The 23,593-nt window shown below is 43.1% G+C and overlaps 1 protein-coding gene across 3 annotated transcripts in view; it reads left to right on the top strand.

Moving 5' to 3' along the window:
• Positions 1-11,020: 11,020 nt before the first annotated feature.
• Positions 11,021-23,593, top strand: part of Atp13a3 (ATPase 13A3) — an 81,291-nt gene continuing 68,718 nt past the window's right edge. For all 3 annotated transcript variants that reach the window (XM_051191279.1, XM_051191280.1, XM_051191278.1), the window contains exons 1-2: positions 11,021-11,125; positions 11,798-11,842. The gene's annotated coding sequence lies outside the window, so the exon portion shown is untranslated. The remainder of the gene's footprint in view (positions 11,126-11,797; positions 11,843-23,593) is intronic.

Raw genomic sequence — 23,593 nt, 5'->3', positions numbered from 1 at the left:
TGAGAAACCCACCACAGTGTTCCCAAGAGGACAGCCTGGATGAACAGCTTGAATTTCTCCTTCCCTCCCCACACTTCATGACTGAACCTAGAGCCTCACTCAGGACCAGGGGGTGGTTAGCACTGAGCTATGTCCTCTTCTCCCTACCCTCCTACCTCTACCTGTTTCTGGAATTACAGATGTGTTTGACACACAGGTTCTTGCTAAATTGTAGCCCAGGCATGTCTTGCATTTACACCCTCCTGCTTTATGCTCCCAAGAGAATGGAATTACAGGTGTGTGTTAGCAGACCTGGCTGAGTTCATTTCAACCCTGTTAGAAGCAGTTTCCTGCCAGCCTGCTCCCAGAGTCTTGTCAGCCCCAAAGTAACACACAGAGACACTGTATTAATTATGAAACTGTTGGCCGGTTACTAGTGTTTCTTATTTGCTAGTTCTGTCTTAAATATTAACTCATTTCTATCAATCTAAGTGTTTCATGTGGTCTTATCTTACTGGAGAGAGCGTCCAGACTTCTCTCAGGTCCTACATCTTTGACTCCTCTCTACTACATCTCCCAGAATCCTCCTTGTCTCCTAGTCCCATCTATCTTGCTTTCCTAAAGGTCAACAGGGCTTTATTAATTAACCAATGAGAGAAACCTATATACAGAATGACATCTCCCATCTCCTCTTTTCTGTCTAAAATGAAAAGGGTTTTAACTTTAACATAGCAAAATATATAACAAAACAGTTATCAAATAAGAACTATAGTTAACAATATTTAGTTCATTAACATTTAGCAAGATTTAAAGACCAGCTACTTTGCAGGCTGAGGCAGGAGGTCTATGAGTTCAAGGCCAGGCTGCACAACTAAGTAAAGTTATTCTCAAAATGAGAGGTATGGCACTTGCTTAACATGCTTGAGGCTCTAGGTTTAATTCACAATACTACAAATAACAATAATAAAACAAATGGGATTCAAATTGAGAAATGTTTGGCTTACAAGGAGAAGGCTAAGACTTGAAGTCAGTTTCTCTATAACACAACTGCTATTTTCTCGATATAAATGCAGTCATAATGTGGGAAAACCCTTCTGTATGCTGTGAATATGTTCTATTACCATTGGTTAATAAAGGCACTGAACTGATTTGGTCAATGGCCAGGAAGAATAGAGCCAGGCAGGAAATCCAAGCAGAGATACAGGGAGACAAAGTCAGGAGGAGACATCAGCCAGCCTCCGAGGAAGCAAGACCTGGGGTAACGCCATGGCCATTGGGCAATACATAGATTAATAGAAATGAATTAGTTTAAATGTAAAAGCTACCCCAAAATAAGCCTGAGCCATCCACCAAACAATTATAATTAATATTAAGCCTCTAAGTGATTATTTTACAGGTGGCTGAGGGACTGGGTGGGACACATAAAAGCCTCAGGCTACATAGTCGCCTCATCTAGACACAAGGACAACTTTCAGGAGTTGGTTCTCTCCTTCCACCATGGGGGTCCTGGGGCTCAAACTCAAATCTTTAGGTCTTGGACCATCTCACCAGCCTTGATTTTTCATTTTGTTGATTATTGTTTACTATATGATTCTTTCTGGCTATCCTGGATCTCACTGTGTAGATGATCTTGGCCTCAATTAAAGGTGTACACCACCATGCCTACTTGGTTCATCCCTTATAAAGTCTCATTGTATAACCAGTCTGAGTTGACCTCGAACTTACTATATCATCCTAGCTGATACTGAACTCATGGCAACCCTCTTGTCCCAGCCTCATGAGGGAGGGCTAGATTACACAATGACCCACCACACTCAGCTTAGTTTTCTCCTCCTCCTTTTGTTATTCTTTTGTAACTGTTGTTTTGAGACAGAGTCGACTCTATAGCCAATGCTAGCCCAGAACTCACTATGTAGCACAGGCTGAACTCAAACTCTTGGTGACCCTCCTACCTCAGCCCCTTGAGTGTTAGAATTACAAGTATGAGCCACCACACCTCTCTCAAAATACGTTTTCTTTTGTGGAGGCACAAAGATTATGTCCTCCTGTAATCCTCAGTTTTCTTCCCTATAAAATGGTATTTGCATCTAGAATGGTGTTACATACATACTGGTGATCTCAGTACTTGAAGGCTGAGGCTGAGGTTCAAAGCCAACCTGGGCTATAAGGGACCCTGTTTCCAAATCATTACACATAAAATAGGAGTCATGCCATTGCTAGTGGGTCATAGCAAGTCTGAAAATGAATGACTGTCCTCCCATCACTCTGTAGGCTCAGCAGTGTTCTGTCACAAGGCTTCAAGAGAGGAAAGGATGGAGCAGTGGGGAAGAAGGTCTGTCTAAGAGGCAGCTGAAGTCTGGGTGCTTGAGCAGACTCTGGTCATTGTGGCTTCCCTGGGTCTTGGCTGTCAGGAGTTTGGTTCTAGAGCCTAAAATGAGATTTGAGGATTTCTTCAGTATTATTTGTAGGCAGACATGATAACAGTTTGTAATTCCTAAGACTAATGTAAACATTGGGTAAAATAATCCATTAAACTTTTTGGAAGCCTAGGAACAAGAATATGAGTAAATCAAATATGGACACACACACACACACACACACACACACACACACACACACACACACACACACCTGCTTTTTTAAGTACTTGAAACATAGAGGCAGGAGGACCAGGAGTCCAAGGCAGCCTCAGCCATCTGGTGAGATCGAGCATCTTACCTCACACATACAAAACAAAAGCCCAAACCAAGAATGAGTGAAAAAAGAAGAGACACATCAATTCATAAATAAGTGCAAAGGAATGGGTTATCAACACAAAACAGATTGAAGGTTGTAAAGGTAGTGAGTGATATGCTTCCAAGAATGAGTGTGTGGGTGTATGCCATTGTCCACATGTGAAGATCAAAGGACAACTCATGGGAGTCTGTAATCTTTCACCATGTGGGTCCAAGGGAGCAAATTCAAGTCATCAGGCCAGGCCTCAAGCATCTTTACTCCCTGAACTATCTCACTGAGCCTGTGTTTGGTTTTTGGAGACAAGTTCCCAGTATGTATCCCAGGGTGATCTGGCACTTTTGATCTCCTGCCTACATTTCCCAGATACTAGGAATACATGTCTACCTGTCTGCTTGCCTTCCTTCTATCCTTCCTTCCTTCCTTCTTTCCTACCTTCCTTCCTTCCTTCTTTCCTCCTTCCTTCCTTCCTTCCTTCCTTTCCTTCCTCCCTCCTTTCTGATGTAAGCAAGACTGACCTTGAACTCAGGGTCTTTTAGATTCAACAACCCAGTGCCTCGATTACAGGTAAGGGCCACTATACTCAGCTACACCTGCCTTTCATTGACAATTTTTTGTTTGTTGCTTGCTTTAGTACAGAGTATAATGTAAATGAATCTAGCCTTGGGCTTAAATTCACTATGTAGCTAAGGCTGGCCTGGAAGTCCTGATCTTCATGCCAGGATTTTAGGAGTATGCCAGGACCTAGTTGTCATTTAAGAAAATTTCCATCCAGATGGTGGTGTCACAGGACTTTAAGCCCAACACTTAGGAGGCAGAGGCATGCAGATCTCTGTGAATTCAAAACCAGCCTGGTCTATGGAGTGAGTTCCAGGACAGACAGGCCTACATAGAGAAACCCTGTCTTGAAAAACCAGAAAAAAGAAAAAAGAAATAGAAAAAAGCCAACAAACAAACAAACAAACAAAAAAGTTCAAAACTGTGTACTGATGTAGCTATTACGATGTGTGTTTATGTGAGATGGGGGAGGGGAACGCTGGAGGCCAGAGGACTAGCTTGTGGAATCTATTCTCTCCTTTTGCCTTTCACGTGAGTCCCTAGGATGGAATTTGCATTGCCAGGTTGCCCAGCAAGTACCTGTGCCTGCTGAGCCAGCTTGCTCACCCTTCATCTTCCCTTTTAATGCCTCTTCTTGAAAGATGCTGGAATCATAAATGGGTCTATTTTTTTTTTCTTTGTTAGTGACAGGGATTTAACCTAGGGCCTTTGTGGGGGCTCAGCAAGTGCCTTGCCACCGAGCTACACCCCTAGTCTATGGTTCCCATCACCCCAGAGGTAGAGTTTAACAGCAAGAACAGGTTTAAATAAACATACGCTGGTAAGTAAAACTGTGATGATGGTGACATGGTGTGGCAAAAGAAAAGAAAACAAAGGCAGAGAAGGAAGGGCTGGCAATTTCTCAGGGTCCAGTGTGTGAGTGTTGGAGCCCAGAGCTGAGTTCCTAAGAGTTAGCTTACAAGAGGGAAAGGGAAGGGAGAGAGAGGGGAGGTTGTGCAAAGACTGAGGCAGGAAAGAGCTTGGTGTGTATGAGGAACTGAGAGAGGACCACGAGACAAGGATGAGGAAGGTAGCCAGGGGAGTCAGGGTGAGGGTGGCCCAGGGCAGCAAAAGGGGAAAGGCCTGGACCTTGCAGGACAGCAAAGTTCACATTTTATTCTCAGCGAAATGGGCAGCCATTGAGAACTGTCAGCAGTAGCTATGCCACACTGCAAGCTCAGGCGGTGAGAATGGTTGGAAGTGCAAGGGTGACAGTGCAGGAATGAGTTGTGGTACAACTGCAATAGCGAGCTCTGCCTGAGACGGAGGTGCCTGGGATTGCTACAGTGGTAATGAACACGGAGACATGTGGGCAGATGTGGGATGACCATGCTATTAGATTGGCAATGGGCAGTAGGAAATACAAAGAATAGCATCCAAAAGGAAATGAAATCATCCCTCTACTGGAATGCCTGTACTCTCATGTTCAATGAGATTCACAATAGTCAAGACATAGAATCAACACAGGTGTCCTTTGACAGTAGTAGAGAAGGAAACTGTAGTACATTTGCCAGCCTGATCGTACGTACTTTTCTTTCCCCTTGGTTTTCAAATCAGAGTGTCTTTGTGTAACAGTCCTGGCTGGCCTGGAATTTGCTTTGTAGACCAAGCTGGCCTGGAGCTCACAGAGATCCCTGCCCCTGCCTCCCCAGTGCTGGGATTAAATGTGTGTATACACCACCACACCCAGTGATGGTACATACTTCTAATTCTAGCACTTGGGAGGTAGAGAAAGAGGTCATGTTTATATGCATAGTAAGAGGAAAACCTGGGGTACATGAAACTGTGCCTCAAAACAACCTAAAATAGGCCTGCAATGCAACTTAGTTCGTAAACTGTGTGTGTAGACTTCACAGAGCCCTGGGTTCTGTCTTTAGCATTTCATAAGCCAGGTATGGTAGCCCATGTCTGTCAATCCCCTTGTTCTGATGGAAGCTCCGCCCCAGCCCCTGGCATCCATATACCCAAAGAGTCTGGAATGTTCTGGTGAAAGCTCCACCTCAAGTCCACCAAATGATGACCCCTCCCCCAGGGGTGCTCAAGGTGACTTTCACAGGGTATTTAAAGTGCCACCCAGAAAACAGACACATGGTGTTTTATTCTCTCTTCCACCTCTCCTCTATAGAGGGTGACCAGAAAATCATCTGGGAACGTTTTATCCATTAAACCTGGGCCTCTTCTAATTGGTTTAATTTGGTCTGATTTGGATTGCTGCGTTGGTGGAGAAACTTATCTGAGTGCAGAAACTTTTCGTTCCTCTCTCAGGGAATGGAGGCAGAAAGATCAGAAGTTCATCTTTATCCACATAATGAATTTAAGACCAGCCTGGGAAACAGGAGATCCTCTCAAGATGTATCTAAGAGACATGCCACATATGGTGGCATACATACTTAGTCTAAGCACTCTAGAAGAAGAGGCAAAAACAGACTGATCTCCGAATTCTAGGTCAGCCTGGTCTACAAAGTGAGTTCCAGGACAGACAAGGCTATGCAGAGAAACCTTGTCTTAAAAAACAAAAATAAAACAAACCCAAACAAACAACAACAAAAGAAGGAAAGAGTAGGGCTGGAGAGATAACTCAGTGGTTGAGAGTACCTGCTGCTCTTCCGGAGGACTTGAGTTCAAATCTCAGCACCCACACTGAGTGGCTGAGTGGTTCACTAGCACGTGTGACTTCAGCTCAAGGAGGCCTGGCACCTCCGGCTTTCACAGGCATAGGCATTTACATGTACATACCCACCCTACCACCGCCATATAATTTTAAAAAGTAAAATAAATCTTAAACAACAATAACAAAGGGAGGGAGAGGTATGTATCATCTGACTCTCTGAAGAGAGGGGTGGGCTGTGGGGACATAATCACCGAGAGTTATTAATGTACATGGCCATAATGGCTATAGCCATGGTAGACAAAGTTACCTGGGAAGGGTATGTTATTGTGTATATCAGAGGTGTTATCTTTGGCTCTCAGACAGTATGTGTTTGTGTGTGAGAGAGAAAGAGAGAGAGAGGAGATGTATAGACAGAGGCACAGACAGAGGGACAGACAGAGGCATGGAGAGAAGGAGTAACAAAGAGGAAGAATTCCAAGACTACATAATCAAACACGATGGACAGGAAAGGTGTTTCCAAGAGGGAGTGCTATGTGGATAAGGAGGGGCATCCCGGAGTCACAGTACTCCCTGGAGGGTTGCCACAAATTTCAAGCCATTCTGGTCTACATAGTGGGTTCCAGGCCAGCAGGGTGACAAAGAGAGACTCTGTTTCAAAAATGACTAATGGACTGGTCTTCTAGAGGATTCAGGTTCAGTTCTTATCACTTTCGTCGCAGCCCACACCTATCTGTAATTCCAGTTCCAGAAGATGATACCCTCTTCTGGCCTCCATCAATCAGGCATGTGCTACACACACATACATGCAGGCAAAACACAAGTATACTATAATAATAAAATAAAGCTGGGCGGTGGTGGCAGCGCTTGCTTTTAATCCCAGCACTGGGGAGGCAGAGGCAGTCAGATCTCTGTGAGTTCAAGGCCAGCCTGTCTTATAGGGACAGGCTCCAAGGCTATACAGAGAAACCCTGTCTCAAAAAAAAAAAAAAAAAAAAAAAAAAAAAAAAATAAACAAATAAATGAAAGATGGGGTGATGAATTCTGTTGGAGTGGGTAAAGAGCTAGAAACATAAAGAATCCCCTGGCATTCAGGACAGTGGTAACCTCCTTGGGGCCTGGCCCTGAACTTATAGAGGAATGGTTCTCAACCTATGGGTTTGGACCCCTTTGACAAACCTCTACCTTCAAAAGTATTTACATTGTGAGTGATCACAGTAGCAAAATTATGAAATAACAATTATGAAATAATAATAAAAATAATTTTATGGTTGGGGGGCCAATACAACATGTGGAGCTGTATTAAAGGGACACAGCATTAGGAAGGTTTAGAGTGACCGTCATAGAGAGAGAGCTGTCAGGAGGGGCTTTGTATCTTTAGAATGAGAAAAAAGACTGGATGTAGTATCGGGGTGACATGTAGATCTGGGGAGTACAAGTCTCTACAGATGGTTTGCAGTTTTCTTGGTAACACAGGAGGTAAAGTGATGTAAGGTGTTGGTTAAGAAAAAGTGAATATGGATTTTTAACCATGGGAAACTAATTTTTGTGGCAAGAATGGTCAAGGTAATTGTAGGACTGTTTGTTATCTGTGCTTGTGGTCCTGGGTGGAATGTTTTGTTGTTGCTGTTTCTGATGTTTTCTTTACTTTTTTGGAGGTGCAGTCTCTATATGTTACTATGGCTGGCCTTGAACTCCAGCATTCATGTGATCCTTCTGACTCATTCCCTAATAGCTTCAGTTTTAGGTGTGGACCAACATACGCTTGGGTTGGGCTTTAAATAGTGATCAGAAGAAGGAAAGCCTGGATCTAGCAATACTGAAGACTGGGGCCCAGAAATGTGATAGGCTGAATATCACTCAAGGTTTCAAAAGTGTGAAGACCGGCTCTTATCACTTTCAGTCCTTTTGGGGACTGACTCACTTCTCCATGCCTTTCTCTCAGCCTTTAAACATGCTCAAGCCTGACTCAACATCTCTTCCCCAGGCCAGTGTTCAGACTCTCTTCCCCCCTAGACTCAAAGCATCCGTAGCAAAGAACTTGAAATATTTAACTGCTTTATTTCTTCCTCGAATTTACTAAGCCCCATGTGGGTTGCCTTAGTTTGAGAAATTCAGTTGCATCTTGAAATCTGGGCTTTTCTTTGGTTTTTTTTTTTTTTTTTTTTTTCCCCGTTTTTAGACGGGTTATCATAGTCCAAGCTAGCTACAAACTGACCATGTTCCACTTCCCAAGTGCTGATTTTACAGGCATGTATCTATATCACCAAAGCGTGGGCTCTGGCCTGTGAGATGGCAGGTACAGGGATTGCCAAGCCTGACCATCTGAGTTCCATCCCTGGGACCTGGAAGTGGGGCCAGAGAACCAAGTCCAAAATGTCATTATCTGACATCCACACTTGTGCCATGAGGTGCCCCCCTCACTCCATGCCCAACAAATAAGTGTAATAAAAAATCAAAGCCCTAGTGGCATCGAGCTTAGGATTTTAAGTAGGTGTGTGCTTTAGACAGGACTTTGGAGTGAGGATGGAGGATGAGTTTGTCTGAAGAAGGCTGGTGGGAGGCTGTCAAAGCGTGTGTGTAGCTAAGAAAGGATGGGTGCCAGTGGAATGGAGGTAGGAATTTGAGGTGAAATAGATAGGGCTTAGTTATTCACCAGGGGTGACTCATTCATTCCTAGCTTTCTAATTCAAATGGCAGTGTGATGGTGGTGCAATTAGCTTCGGGAGGGGGCAGTTATAGAGGGAGAGGTCAGTTCAGTTTTGGACACACCATAGGTGTTTCTCTGTGAGCTCTAGATAGAGATGCATGGCAGATAGTTGGAAATTTGATTTGATTCTGGGTTGTTTGTTTTGTTTTTGTTTTTAAGGAAGAGGTCTGGCTGATATGAGGGTTCAAAACAAGGGTGGAGATGATTCTCCAAGACTGTGTGAATGGGAGTGAGTACAGCTGTGGGCTTTTCACAGCTGGTGGCCCTTAAGGATGACACTGAAGAGGGCAGAGTTCTTAGGTATTGAGACTTGAGAGCTGGGAGATCACAGTCCTCAGCAGACTGAGGTAGTAGAGTGATTCCAGAAGGTGAGAACATCCAGGGGTGCAGAGAGGTAGTGCTGAGGGGCAAGAAGGGCAGTTCTGCCCCAATGGTGGGTGACATGAAGGTTATGGGTTACTTTCACCTGAGCAGGGTGAGGAAGGGCCTCTCCCTCCCTCCCTCCCTCCCTCCCTCCCTCCCTCCCTCCCTCCCTCCCTCCCTCCCTCTCTCTCTCTCTCTCTCTCTCTCTCTGCCTGTGTGGTCAGTTTCCCAAGAGTGGAGGAATGAGGAAGTAGAGGCAGCTAGATCCAGGGGGTGACCACTGTTCAAGAGGTGTGCATGAGAGGGCCAGAAACACTTGGCAGCTAATTGAAGAGGGCACTTTAAGTGGATGGTTGCCTTGACATTTATAGGACCTGGAGAGGCTTGAGCCGCCTTTAAAATCGGAGAGGTAAATAACCAGGAGACCACGGGAGCGGGAAGGAGTGTGTGGGGTTTGTTCAGCCCTATCCAGTCCTTATCTCATTTACTTACTCCAGCACAAGTGGGGTAGGAAACACACACGGAAGTTTCAAACAGTGGTGAGTGCGAGCTGGAAACACACAGCGGTGGCTTGTCTTCCTTTAGTGTGATGTCCATGTCATTTGGCAAGAAGAAATTCCATAGCAGCCTTCTACGACCCCACTGCCGCGGGTGGAGGGCAGGAGCAGCATCATTCTAAATGAGGTGTATTAGTGAAATGGTTCTGGGACACTGTACTGACCCAAAGGAGATGCCATTCTGTGCTGTGGACCAAGAGGACATGTCCTGAGAGGTGACTAGGCTGGAGGCCCCTGAAGGACTCAGCCCAAGTATGGGGAACAGGGCCCCAGCCTGTGCAGTTCTTTCTTCTAAGCCGGTCAAGCAGCTAAGAGTTATGTTTGCAGGAAGGCGGGAGAACAGTAACAAGTGATGACCAGGCGCCTGGGATGCAGGTGAGGTAGACTCAGGGCGAAAAAATGGCGGAGCTGGAGGCAGCAGGTGGCAAGCTCTGCTTCCCGCGCTCGGCGCCGAGCTGAAGTCAGTGAAAACCCAAACTAGCGATTTGAATATCCGGGCGGGGTAGTGCCCTGAGATAGCGACAAGTCTCCTGAGGAGGGAAGTATTTAATTTGCATTCAGCACTGTCGAAAAAAATCCTCCCTGAGGCTCAGGCGGTCTCGGGTGTGGAAGCTTTCTCCTGCCTACCTGACTCTATTCTGAATCCCACGCCCGCGGGCTGGGCCAGAAGTTCCACTGGAATTAAAGTGTTCTTTTTTGGTGTGGGTGGCGATAAAGAAGGGAAAGAATCTGGCCCCGGAGCTAGGACTTCTCTCTCCACCTTGTTGGCATTGGCGTCCTCTCTTGACTGCCACCTTAGGCAAGTCTGCACTTATCTCGGTGCCTCAGTTTCTTTGTTCATGAAATGGGGGTTTGGACTATGATCTTCTCCGAGCACGGCAAGCCACACACAGTTCACAGTCTGCCGCAAAATGAGCCCGGGGCAGCATCACCGCAAAGCGCTCTTTCAGAGCGTCTCCCGCTAGCGGTTCTTGCTTAGGCGGGCTGGGGGCCCGATTGCGAGGAGGTGGGCGGGGCCGATGGTCGCCCCGCCCCCTGACGGCCCCTCCGCGCTGGGCGCTGGGATGAGGCAATCACGTGACCTCACATCCGGCGCGGGAGTCCTGAGCTCGCGGGGCGCTCCCCGTGTGCCTGCCAGCCCTCCCCGCAGCGTGACCGGGCGCCGTGGCCGCGGGGAGGGGGTCCGCTTCGTCGCCGACGGCGGGAGGCCTCTTCTCAGAGCAGACCGCCCCTCGTCCCCTGCCGGTCTTCCGCGCCGCGCTCCCTTGTTCTCGCCCTGCCCGGCTGCAAGCCGCCGTCGCAGGCGCCGACGAGCGGAGCGCGGACGCCCCTGCGCCCGGTGCGGCCCGGGCTCCGCCGCGGCGCCTCCGTCCCCACAGTCGGAGCCGCGACGCGCGGCGGCGGCGCCTCGAGCCCGAGCGACCCGCGGCCGCCGGCGCTGGCCGTGGGCGATGGGGCTGGGCTGAGGAGAGGCGGCGGCGGCGGCGGCGGCGGCGAAAGCGGCCGCCCGGCCCCCTGCGGCCTTTTGGCTGCCTGGGCCGGGAAGGCCGCCGCGGAGTCAGCACGGCGGCGCGGCTGGTGAGTGATTGGGCGAGCGGGGTGTGGGGCGGGCGGCGAAGGTGATGGGGAGGCTCGAGAAGGCGAGCGGAGTCGCCCGGGTGGTGGGTACCAGGTGAGTCTATGGCTGCTTCCGCGGCCCGACTTGGACATCCTCTCTCAGGGAAGGTGTGTGTGACGGGCAGAGGGCGACGAGCCCCGGTACCGTCTGGGAACACGTGTGAGTGTGGAGGTCTTGAGTGCATCCGCTGCGTGCCGCTGCGTGCCGCCCGGCCCGGTGGGCCAGCCACTCTATAAAGTCTAGAAGGTGATGTGCTCCGAAGAAGAGCGTGGGCAGGGCCCGGATGGGTTCGTGCCGGTGCTCACTAGTCCAAGTTCGGCCCTGGCCACGAAATAGATTACCTTGGGTATCAGCACACTTTACAGATAGCCGAGGCCCAGAAAGGAAAAGTGACTTTAGACATTGATGAGGTGTCAACACTAGAGATTGTGAAGGGAAAGACCCAGAGCCCTTTCAGCTAATTTAACTTTCTGGCCTGCCCTTCATACAGACAACTGGCCAAATGATATCTTTTATGGTGGGTGTGGATTTGGGAGGGAGGGAATAGCATTGCGGATTGACATTAACTGTTCGGGGCTTCCCAATTTGGAAAGCTTTTGTGACAGGTGTTTATTGTTTCCTTTTTCCCTTAGGACTGACAGAAGCGTCCTAGGATCTTGGGTGTTTGGACAGAAGAGGTATAAGTTACTAATATAATTAACTACTAATCATTAATGTTTTAGATTTAGATAGAACTGTATTTAGTGTTTTATATTAGTGCACAATAAATGGGTACGGAGTTGTAAACCTAGAAACTTAGATGATTCTGAACCGAATAGAACACAGTTAAGTATGTTTATGGTGATTTTTGATCTATGGGCAGGAAAATAGGATTTTTTTTTTTTAATCCAAGAAATGTTGGGACTATTCAAGATGAACCCTCTTCTAGAGGGTTTGTGGCTAACGTGAAAGTTTATTATTATTTTAAAGTATTTTAATTTATGTGTGTCTATTAGTATGTTTTAACATGTGTGAATGTCATTGGAGGCCAAACCGTTTGGAACAGGATTTATAGGTGGTATGAGCTGCCTGTGTTGGCTTTTGGGAGCCAAACTCAGATCCTCTGTAAGCAGCAAGCACTCTTACTGTGCAATTACTCCAATTCCAGTGTGATTTTACTTTTGAAGGATCAGTACATCTTTAAAAATGCTTCACCCTTGATTAGAAGCATGCTAAAATACACTTTAATTTTGTTTTACTGGAATATATGAAGTATTCTTTGTGAGGATTGTTGCTTTGCTGAATAGGCTGTGGTTGCCAAAATAGGCATCTCATCCAGATTTAACAGTAAATTCAAAAGTTCATCAGTTTCTGAAAGTTTTTTGAAATAGTAAATCTACTAATGATTGTTGTAGAAGAGGAAGAAAAATCTTTTAAAAACAACATTTGGTTATGTACAGTCCCTGTTGGCCTCCATGGTCTTGCCTTAGCTTCCTGATAGTTGCATTACAGGCAGTACCACTATGGCTAGCCTAGAGGGTACATGTTGCTTCTTTCCTGATATCAACATCTGCTCTCCCCCACCCCCCAATCATTCATCATTAGATTAGGCTGAGGGCGAAGGAGATTTTATTGGTTGGTTGGTTGGTTGGTTGGTTGGTTGATTGAGAGAGAGAGAAAGAGAGAGAGAGAGAGAGAGAGAGAGAGAGAGAGAGAGAGAGAGACAGGTTTCTCTGTGTAGCCTTGGAGCCTGTCCTGTATAGACCAGGCAGGCCGTGAACTCAAAGAGATCTGCCTGCCTCTACCTCCTGAGTGCAATAGTAGTTGAGATTTTTAAACATTGTCAGAATAGCAATGCTTGTTTTGGTTATAGGATTGGGCAGGGAAAGTAATACTACTTTAATTGCTTCATTTAAGTAGTACAGGTATAATTAGATGAAAATATTGAACTGCAGGATATTTTGAAAACAAAGTTGATAAGCTTTCAAGGTGTTGTAGGATGATTGATTTCTTTGTCTAAGCTAACCAGTAACAAATTGAAGTTTTAATTTAGATCTAGTTTGAAATAATTTTCTATATTGGTATAAAACTAGTTTCATAGTTAATTAGAACAAAACCCAGTGTCTGATGAGATACTGGGTTCTGTTATCATATTTTAGCATTAAAAAGAGTTCAATAGGTAAAGTCAGTTTCCCAAATGTTTTTAAAAATAATTTATTCATTTTTATTTTATGTTCATTGGTGTTTTGACTACATGTATGTCTGTGTGAGGGTGTTGGGTTCCCTGGAACCTGGAGTTACAGACAGTCGTAAGCTGCCATGTGGGTTTCTGGGAATTGAACTTGGATACTCTGGAAGAGCAGTCAGTGCTCAAACGTTTATTTTTCAGATATTGATTTTTTCTGTGAATTAAGTGTTTGGGGCTGGGGATATAGTTTAGTTCTTAAAGTGCTTGCTACTATCCATGAGACCCTGGATAAAGTCCTGGGTGCCGAGTCGAGTTAGATGCTTATAATCTGCCATAGGATCAGAAGCTCAAGGCATCCTTAGCCACAGACTCAGTTTGGGATATTCTGAACTACATGAAACTCTGTTGACAACTATTGAAAATTGTAATAGAAAGAGTGCATGGAATTTGGGGATCAGATCTGACTGATAACTGATTTTCTTAAATCGAGAGATCATTGTATGCTAGGATCTAAAATAAATATTTGGTAGTTCTTGAACTTCATTTTCTAGATGAGGAAACTGAGATATTGCAGTAAGTTCCTAGTCATACATTTTCACAAACCTAAAAAATAAGAACTTTTGTTTGTGTTGCAGAAAGTAATATTAAATAAACTTAGATTGTGGCTGTCTTCAAAGTCCTTTCCTGGTTAATTCTAATTTACAAAGAATAATACCATTTAAAAGAGGCTTGAGGGTTAATTGAGCAAGAAAGGAGCACTCAGCTCCTGGCATTCCTTCCTTCTGTGTATTGTGCTTTTATATCATGGTGGCTTTGTAACCACTGAAGAACGTGCTTCGTTCTGAAATAAATAGTAATCTTAGCAATATGCTGAGATCATGTTACTATACTCATGGAACCCAGTCAGTGGTCAGATTTTGAGACAGTGACAAGAGAGCAAGCACATAGGGAATTTTGTTTTTATCTGTATTTTATCCAGTGTTTGGTAATGATGAAATAAAAATCTGAAGGACAACTAGTATTGGAAGACAAAAATAGAATTTCAAAGTTATCTTAATAATATGCTCCCCCCCCCCAAGGTCAGTGTTGGCCCTGTCTGCCCTAGAATTCACTCTATAGACCAGGCTGGCTTTGAACTCAGATTTCTGCCTCCCGAGTGCTGGGGTTAATGGCTTGTACCACCACTGCCTGGCTCTAATATGGTTTTATGTGAAATGGATTCTGTTGTTTTATGGTACTTGAATTTATTTGGATTCTGGGCTTCACAGAGATGGTGGGCAAACACTATACAGAGCTACATCCTCAGCCCCTTTTTGTATAAGGTTTCAACTCACTTGCTCAGGTTAACTTTGAACTTGCAGTGTAGCCAGGATGTCCTTCACTTGAACTTCTCCTTCCCAGGATTCCTAAGTAGTTGGGATTATAGACTCTAGGTCTGTACAATAGATTGTTTGGTAGTATACTTGGTGGCCTACACTAACTATATGTATTAATGTGAGACCTTATATGCGACTGGACCACACATTGTGCAAGATTTAACAGCTGAGCATTTATGAACAAGAACACTCTTAAAAACAGTTCAGAGGTATACTAAAAGTGGTTAATTTAATGTTTAACATCTGTTAAGTCGATAAACACTTGATGAATCCTATAATTTTAGTGATGAAATGTATTCTGGATTCAATATTATCCCTTCTATATAACACCTGCCATAGTTTAACCTTCTGTAGTTTCAGTTAACTATTATTCATCTGTGCTTTGAAAATATTAGATGGAAAATTCCAGAAGTAAACCATCTAGACTAGTAGTAGTTCTCAACATGTGGGTTGTGACCCATTTGGCAAACTTCTATCTCCAAAAATATTTATATCGTGATCTATAACATTAGCAAAATTACAGTTATGAAGTAGCAACAAAAATAATTTTGTGGTTGGGAGTTACTGCAACATGAGGAACTTTATTAGAACATCACATGGAGTATTAAGAAGGTTGAGAGCCTTTGGTCTAGATATTGAAGTTTTGTATTATTTTGAATGGTGATGAAATTGTTCGGCCTAGACACAAGTCAGCCGTTGGTCTAGTATACTCATTTGTCTGTGTCTACTAGTTGCTTAATAGCCATTGTGGATAAATAGACTATCATGATATTTTAGTGTTGTAGGTATCCCTATTTATGTAGCTAGCAATTCAGGTTATCCAAAGAAAAGCTAGAAATTGCTTTCTTAAATTAAAGTTAAGATGTTTTAAGGAAAAAAAAAACATAGAGACATCACATTTACATAGCTTCCATTATAGTGTAATGTTAAGTTGCTCTGTTACTGATTTATATGTATATATATATATATCATAGATATATATGTGTGTTAGGAGAAAATGTATATACAGTCTGGTACTTACATCCAGTTTCATGTGTGCACTGGGATGTCTTGGATTGCCCCGTTGATTTAAGTGGACTACTGTATGCTGTTATCTTGATTTAAGAGGTGGGCTCTAGGATTTTGGAATTTCTGTAACTTTCTGTTATCAGAAGCTAACTGGCCTATATATACACACAGATCATAATTATGTAATAACCAAAGCCATATTCTGATTACCCACCTAAACTATTCAGTAAATACATAAGAATCAAGGGAAATCTTGAATTCTTACTTTAATTCTCTTATTTTAAAAGATAAGTTCAGAATTCAGGTAAAAATATCAAGTGGTCTAGGCTTTTTTTTTCCCTTCTTGGTTTTGTTTTTTTGTTTTTTTCCCAAGCTAGAGTTTCTCTGTAGCGTTGGTACCTTTCCTGGAACTTGTTCTATAGAACAGGCTGGCCTCATGGATTATTTATTTATTTATTTGTTGTTTTTGTTTTGTTTTTCACAAAAGCATTGAACATTAAAATAAAGGTCCTGGGCTGGAGAGTTGGCTCAGAGGTTAAGAGCACCACTGGCTGCTCACCTCACATACCGAGGCCCATCTTGAATGAAGGGTCCTTCCCATACAAACATTCACATTCTACCCCTAAGGTTACTTTGGAAGTCAGCCACTCCCTCAGTACTATAACCAGTTTCAGCTATGCAATACAGCCCCACTTACATTGTAAGAGAAGGCCTGGATTAGGATTCTAGAAACCAGGGTTCTAGGAGTTTGTCTCCACTGTAAATTTACTGAAAGACCTGAGGTGCCCTGTTTTCTTTCTAGCATCTCTCCATTGCTGATGATATAAGACCCATTGAGAATTGTGACGGTAATTACAATTAAATATGAATGCATAATCGTATAACAAATGGTTAGGGAGAAGGGCGTTGGTGGTGCACACCTTTAGTCCCAGCACTTGGGAGGCAGAGGCAGGCAAATCTCTGAGTTCAAGGCCAGCCTGGTCTACAGAGCTAGTTCCAGGACAGCATCCAAAACAATACAGAGAAACCCTGTCTCAAAAAACAAAAACAAAACAAAACAAAAGGTTAGGAAACAAGGTGAGGTAAACTGGGATACCTAAAATGAATACATGGGTCTGTAGGGTTAGTAGCTATGCTTGTTAGCCTAGGCCTAAAACCCCAGCTACTTGAGGCCAAGGAAGGAAAGTAAAAGTTAAAGATCTTGCCTAAACATCTTAGTAAGATGCTGTTTCAAAAAGTCAGAAAAGACAGAGGGGTAGCTCAGTGATATAACACTTATATCATTTGCAACACCCTAAGTTCAAAATTCTTGAACCTAACTAGCAGAAAGATATCAAAGAAGAAGCAGTTTGAGTATAGCATGAGTCCTGGAGGAACCACGTACATGTGCTCAGTCTGGCAATGGAGTTACAACAGGGTCTGGAGCCAATCAGTCCTACTTTCCTCTGTGTTTCTTTCCCTCAGGAATGGAGGTCATAGGACTTGCAGTCCATCATATAAAAGCTCCTTAAAACCAATTGTTCAGGGCTGGAGAGATGCTCAGAGGTTAACAATAGCTGCTCTTGCAGAAAACCCAAGTGTAGCTCCCAACACCCACATGGTGGCTCACAACCATCTTGTAATTCCAGTCCCAGGAGATCTAGTGCTCTTTTCTAACGTCTGTGGGCACCAGTCATGCACATGGTGTATGCACATGTAGACAAACATGTATACACATAAATCTAAAAATAAACACTATTATGGCACTCACTTCTTCTCAGCACTTGAGAGGTAGAAATGGAAGGATCAATGTGAGGTCCCTCTCTACTATATAATGTGTTGAGGCCAGCCTGGGCTACATGAGACCTGTCTCAAAAAAATCCCTATTCCTTTAATGTGTCCATTATGTCTTAAGTCTCCTGCCATTTTTCCAGTATACCCCAATATTTGCTGTCAGGAAGGAATACTCTTCTGTTATTTGTTGTAATACTATCCATTAGGATGTATATACTTTCTGTGGTTTTCTTCACCTCTAAAGAGGAATTTGTACTTGTCTAGTTTGAATTAAAATATATGAATGTAACCATACTAAAAAACAAAACAAAACAAACAAAAAAAGCACTGGCTGCTCTTCCAGAAGTTCTGAGTTCAATTCCCAGCAACCACATGGTGGCTCTCAGTCATCTATAATAAGATCTGGTACCCTCTTCTGGCCTGCAGGCATACATGCAGATAAAACACTGTATACATAATAAGTACATCTTTTAAAAATAAAATAGAGGTACAAGAGCAGAAAAAAATAATGCTGAGAGGTAACAGACAATTTAGACTGGCTATTTCTTACAGCATAAACTGGTGTCTGGGGAGGTAATTGGCAGCATCTTAATAAAGGGTCTGGGTTGGTTCAGTCTGACTTGGTCAGGTAGATGTTCTTCAGGGTCCTTATTTTTGTATTCTAGTTGTGGCATTGTAACAAGCTTGGCAGAGGTGAAGATATTCTAGAGGGATACTTATGTCCATTAGACTATGGAAACAGTGGGCCCCAAGAAATTGGAGGTCCCCTAGGAGTTCCCCTAGGAAACTTATTCAGGAGAAGTGAAAACCTAAAGCATAAGCCCCTGTGGAGAGGGAGGGGGATGGATGGATGGGTGGATGGACACAGAACTTCTCCCTGAAAGAAATTTAGAACTTGACATACTACTTTACAGGAGAGAACATGTGGAACCATACCTTGACCTGGACTGCTTAGTAGAAATATGGAACTCTAGCCTTCTTCTTAAACTTTAACCTCATATTAAGACCCAGAAGATGGGCTTGGTCAGGGGTAGCTGCATTTCTTTGCCCCTCCTCACACAGCACCAGAAGCACATTGACTAAATCTAGTTCTTTTTTCTTTCTTTCTTTTTTTTTTACTATTAATTTAACTGTTTCAGTTTGCTTATTGCATATATATATATATATATATATATATATATATATATATATATATGGTCAAACCTGACTTGTTGAGGCACAGGCTGTGATCCTAAGACCATAGCAGTACATCTCAGAATTCAGAGTAATACTGTGACCCCTGCTGGGGGGGGTCGCATATCAGATATTTACAATTTATAACAGTAACAAAATTACAGTGATGAAGTAGCAACAAAAATAATTTTATGGTTGGGGGTCTCCACAACATGAGGAACTGTATATAAAGGGTAAAGGTTTTTCTTTGTAGCCCTGGCTATCTTGGAACTCACTCTGTAGCTGCCTGTAGCTCACAGAGATCCACCTGCTCCTGTGTCCCAACTGCTGGGATTAAATATGTGCAGAGAACCAACTTTTTAAGAGTTCCCTTTGATTGCTTGTCAAATTTCTTAACACTGTTTTTAGTTTGTTTTAAAATTGAGTCATGGAATATTTTTCACATGTGTGTCCGAGGTGCGTGTGTACGTGGGTGCATCTTCCTTCCTTCCTTCCTTCCTTCCTTCTTTCCTTCCTTCCTTCCTTCCTTCCTTCCTTCCTTCCTTCCTGTATCCTTGATTCTCCATTTCTCCCCCCCCCCAACTTGTGAGATACAATGAAAAACTACTTTTTGTTATGAAAGACAAATGTTTTGGTTCTTAATCTTTTTTTTTTTTCTCACAGTACTGGGGATTGAATGTAGGGCTTTCTGCATGCTAGGAAAGCAGTCTATCACTGAGCTATAGTCTAAGTCCTTAATTTATTTTTTTAAGGAAAAATGTCTTTTTTACAGTGGCTAGGATGATCTTGATCTCTGTAGTCCAGATAAGCCTGAACGTAAGTGTCTGGCTTTAGCTTCCTTAGTAGAAGAGAGTACAAGCCTTTGCCACTGGGTCTAACTCCTAGTTCTTTCTGGCTAATCTGTATTTGAGTTAAAAATCAAATTAGGTCTTGTGTCCTGCTTTTTTTGGACTTCAGGTTCATACTGAAGGAAGGCCTACGTAGGGGGGAATTACCCAGGGGAACAGGAATCCTTGAAAAAAACTGCCTTTGAGTTGGAAATGGTCACTTGTCTTGGGTGTGCAAAATCTTGAGTTCAATCCCAGAACTAACCACCCCCCCCCAAAAAAGTACCAGCTTAAATATTGATTGGAAATCGATACATTGCTTTTAAATTTCAGTAGCCAGTTTTCCCTCTGGCTTTAGTGCAGGTTACCTTATTATTAAGTTGGAATCTGTTTTGAGACAGGGTCTCATGTAGTTCAGCCTAGTCTTGAACTCTTGATCTTCTGACTTCATCTTCCACCTTCCAAGTTGTGGAATTATAGGGATGGGCCACTCTGCATAGTTGAGAGATGTCCTGTAGCAAGTGAATGGATGTAATGTGGTTGCTCATCTGTAATCTAAGCACTCAAAATGCTGAGGTAGGAGGACTGACTGGCATTTGAAACCATCCTGGCCACAGAAACCCTTTATAGTGTGTAAGATTTAACAGTCATATGCTCTGGAAGAGAGCAAGGTTTATTGGATAGACTTGTGACTCTGTGTGTGTGTGTGTGTGTGTGTGTGTGTGTGTGTGTGTGTGTGTGTGCGCGCGCGCGTGATTTTTCAAGATGGTTTCTCTGTGTAGCCCTGGCTATCCTGGAATTCACTCTGTAGGCCAGGCTAGTCTTGAACTCACAGATATCCTTCTGCCTCTGTGCACAGCCTGGCCAACTTGTGACTTCTACATGCAAGTGCTTTTTTTTTTTAAATAGCCTCCAAACTACTGTCGCTACATTTGTGATATAAATCAATTTTTTTTTTACTTTCATTTGCCAAGCAAAATTTACCTTAGTTTAAGAGTGAGTTCTAATAAATGTAACATACTAATATTTACTCATTCAGTACACTTAGCATCTTTAAAACAGGTAGTGTGTATATTTGAAGGTGCTTGAGGATGCTTGCCTTTGATGTTTTATTCTGGCTTTTCATAGAGAAAACACCATTATTTCATCTTTAGTAGCAACATCTGAGAAGTACATGCTGGGGACCTTAAGTGTCTCTGTTGATACATTTTATGACTTCTTCCTCTCCATTTAAAATTTTTATGTGTATGGGTGTTTTGTCTGCATGCATGTATGTGCATACCTGAGGCCAGAAATGGACATCAGAACCTTTGGAACTGGAATTACAGACAGTTGTGAGCTGCTATGAGGGTTCTGGGAATTGAACCCAGGTCTTCTAGAAAGAGTAGCTAGTGCTTTTAACCTTGGAACCATCTATCCAGCTCTTCGTGTGTTTTATGTAGTGTATTTTACCTGTCTCTTTGTGTCTGTATTTTTGTTGTTGTTTGTTTTATGTTGTTTTGGTTTTTGTTTTGTTTGAGACAAGGTTTCTCTGTGTAGCCATGGCTGTCCTGGAACTTGCTTTGTAGACCAGGCTGGCCTCAAAATCAAGAGATCTATGTCTGCCCCCTCGAGTCTGCTACCATCTCCCTTGCCATTAGTTTGTTTTACAGTGTGTTCTCCCTTTCTTATCTTTTTGTTACTGGTGTCTGTTCTTAGCCACATTAGACTCTCAGCTGTTGTTTGGGCTAGCCTTTCTGTGTGGCAGAACTGCAGCATCTACTTACTCTTTATATTTTCTCTAGCTTTTGTTGTTTATTTGAAAGTCTTCTATGTAACTAGTGCTGGTTTTGAACTTTCTACCCTTCTGCCTTAGCATTTCCAGTGTTTGGATTATAGATGTGTACTACTAAGACATCTATTCTTCATTTTGTTACTTAGAGATTCATATTAGGCTTGTTACCTTTTCTAGGTATTTATGAAAATCTGTCATTTTCCTAGGGTTATAGCAAAGAATGAAGCATAATTAAAAGGTTAGCTAAAAGTAGAGAATATAAGGAGATGCTTTAGTACTGTGTGTACCTGTGTGTGCATATAATTGCACATGTATTCCAGTATTGTGTGCATTTGTACAACCTCAAGTGGGGCTGTGGTGGTGCATGCCTTTAGTCCCAGCACTAGGGAGGTAGAGGCATGTGGATTTCTGTGAGTTTGAGACCAACATGATCTACAAGAGATAGTTCCAGGACAGGCTCCAAAAGCTACACAGAGAAACCCTGTAAAAAAAATTTTTTTGACAAATATTTCTCAATGGCCTTGGTGTTTGTGATTGTGTGTATTGAGGGAATGGTATGGGTCAGAGGTTGACATTGGGTGTCTTCCTTGTGGCTTTTCCACAGGGTCTTACTGACTCTGGATGGAGCTCACTGGTTGGCTAGACTGTCTGGAAGTAAGCCCTTGGATCTATTTGTCTCCCTTGCAAGCCCTGAGTTATAGTTGCCTGCCATGTTTGGTTTTGTTTGTTTGTGGTTGTGTTTGGATTTTCTCTGTATAGCTCTGGCTGTCCTGGAACTTGCTCTGTAGACCAGGCTGGCACTAAAGGTGTGCATGTGCTTACACCACCATGCTCAGCCTGTGCTCTTAAATACTGTTATCTGTTATCTGTTGTAATACTATCCATTAGGATGTATACACTTTCTCTGGTTTTCTTCGCTTCCAAAGAGGAATTTGTACTTGTCTAGTTAGAATGGAAATATATGAATGCATCCTAGCCCCCCCCAAAAAAAAAAAAAAAAAAAAAAAAAAAAAAAAAAAAAGGATCTCTCCATCCCTTTTATCTTGTTTTTGAGGGGCTGTCTCTTGCTGTTCTGAGACTAGCTGGCCAGAGAACCTCAGGGATCTGCCTGTGTTCAGGCTGGGTCCAACCAAGCCCTGGTTTGTGGGTTTTTTTTTTTTTTTTTCTTCTTTTTAAAACATTACTTCTGGCCCTCACACAGGGCTTTGCAAGTGCTTTACCTGCTAAACCCTTTTCCTCAGTCCCCAGCTGTCCTTTCTGTATACATTAACTTCTGCACAAAATTACTTGAGCAGCAGTTCTCACCCTGTGGACCAAAAACCTCTTGTTGCTTATCAGATATCCCTTACCAGTTACTCACATTGTGATTTATAACCATAGCTAAATTACAGTTATGAAGTAGCAATGAAATAATCTTATAGTTGGGAGTCACCACAGCATGAACCATATTAAAGGGTCGCAGCATTAGAAAGCTGAGAATCACTGCTCTTGAGAGAGAGAGGGGAATTAATTTGATGGACATAATATTGATGAGGTTGTATAGGGGCTGTAACATTTTAGGAAGGGATCTGGCTAAGTTAGTTGAGAAAGAGCATAGAGTTGATGTGCAAGCATGTCCAAACCCAAAATTTATTGTAAGAATTTGCCCAGAAATTCCATTTCTGGTCTTTTTTTTTTTTCCCCCCTTCATTCATTCAATTGCATTACCAGGTGCTGGCTTTGAGTTTCAAGCTTAAGCTTTTAAACCTAAGTTTGATGTCTTTGGTAAATGCTCTGACAGTTTGAATAATGGGGAAAAGTGGGAGGAGTCTTTTACTAGAAGAATGAAGGAACTGTTAAAGGTTAGTGGCTTGACTTGGCATGAAGGGTTAATAGAAGTATCTCAACCAGACTCAAGGGTTAATAGAAGTATCTCAACCAGACTCGTCTGGGAATGCATTCTTGGCAGAAAGAGTATTTGTATTCAGAAGAATGGATTCAGGAAGTGGTAGGGCTGTTTGAAGTGCTGCAAATTGTGCTCTGTGAAAGGGATGTAAAGTTGTAAGTGTGAATGATAGAGGTTGATTAGTGACAGAGTTTGAAGGCTCTTAAAAGTCTTGTAATTACTTTTTATATCAGTTGCTAGCTAGAGGGCAGTGTTTTAACTATAATTTATATGAGCAGGGGATCTTTTGAAATGCTCTGGAGGTACTTTTTACACTTTATTTGTAGAAACATTTGTGGTTTAATGGATTTTTGGAAAATAATCCCGTGAAAGATAGTACTGCCAATATCAGTCTTTAAAAGATATTATTTAGGCCTGGGATTATGCTAGAGTATCCAGTAGTAGA

The sequence above is a fragment of the Phodopus roborovskii genome, unplaced genomic scaffold, assembly GCF_943737965.1.
Source record: "Phodopus roborovskii unplaced genomic scaffold, PHOROB, whole genome shotgun sequence".
NCBI lineage: Eukaryota > Metazoa > Chordata > Mammalia > Rodentia > Cricetidae > Phodopus > Phodopus roborovskii.
This window is presented reverse-complemented; position numbering and strand designations above follow the sequence as displayed.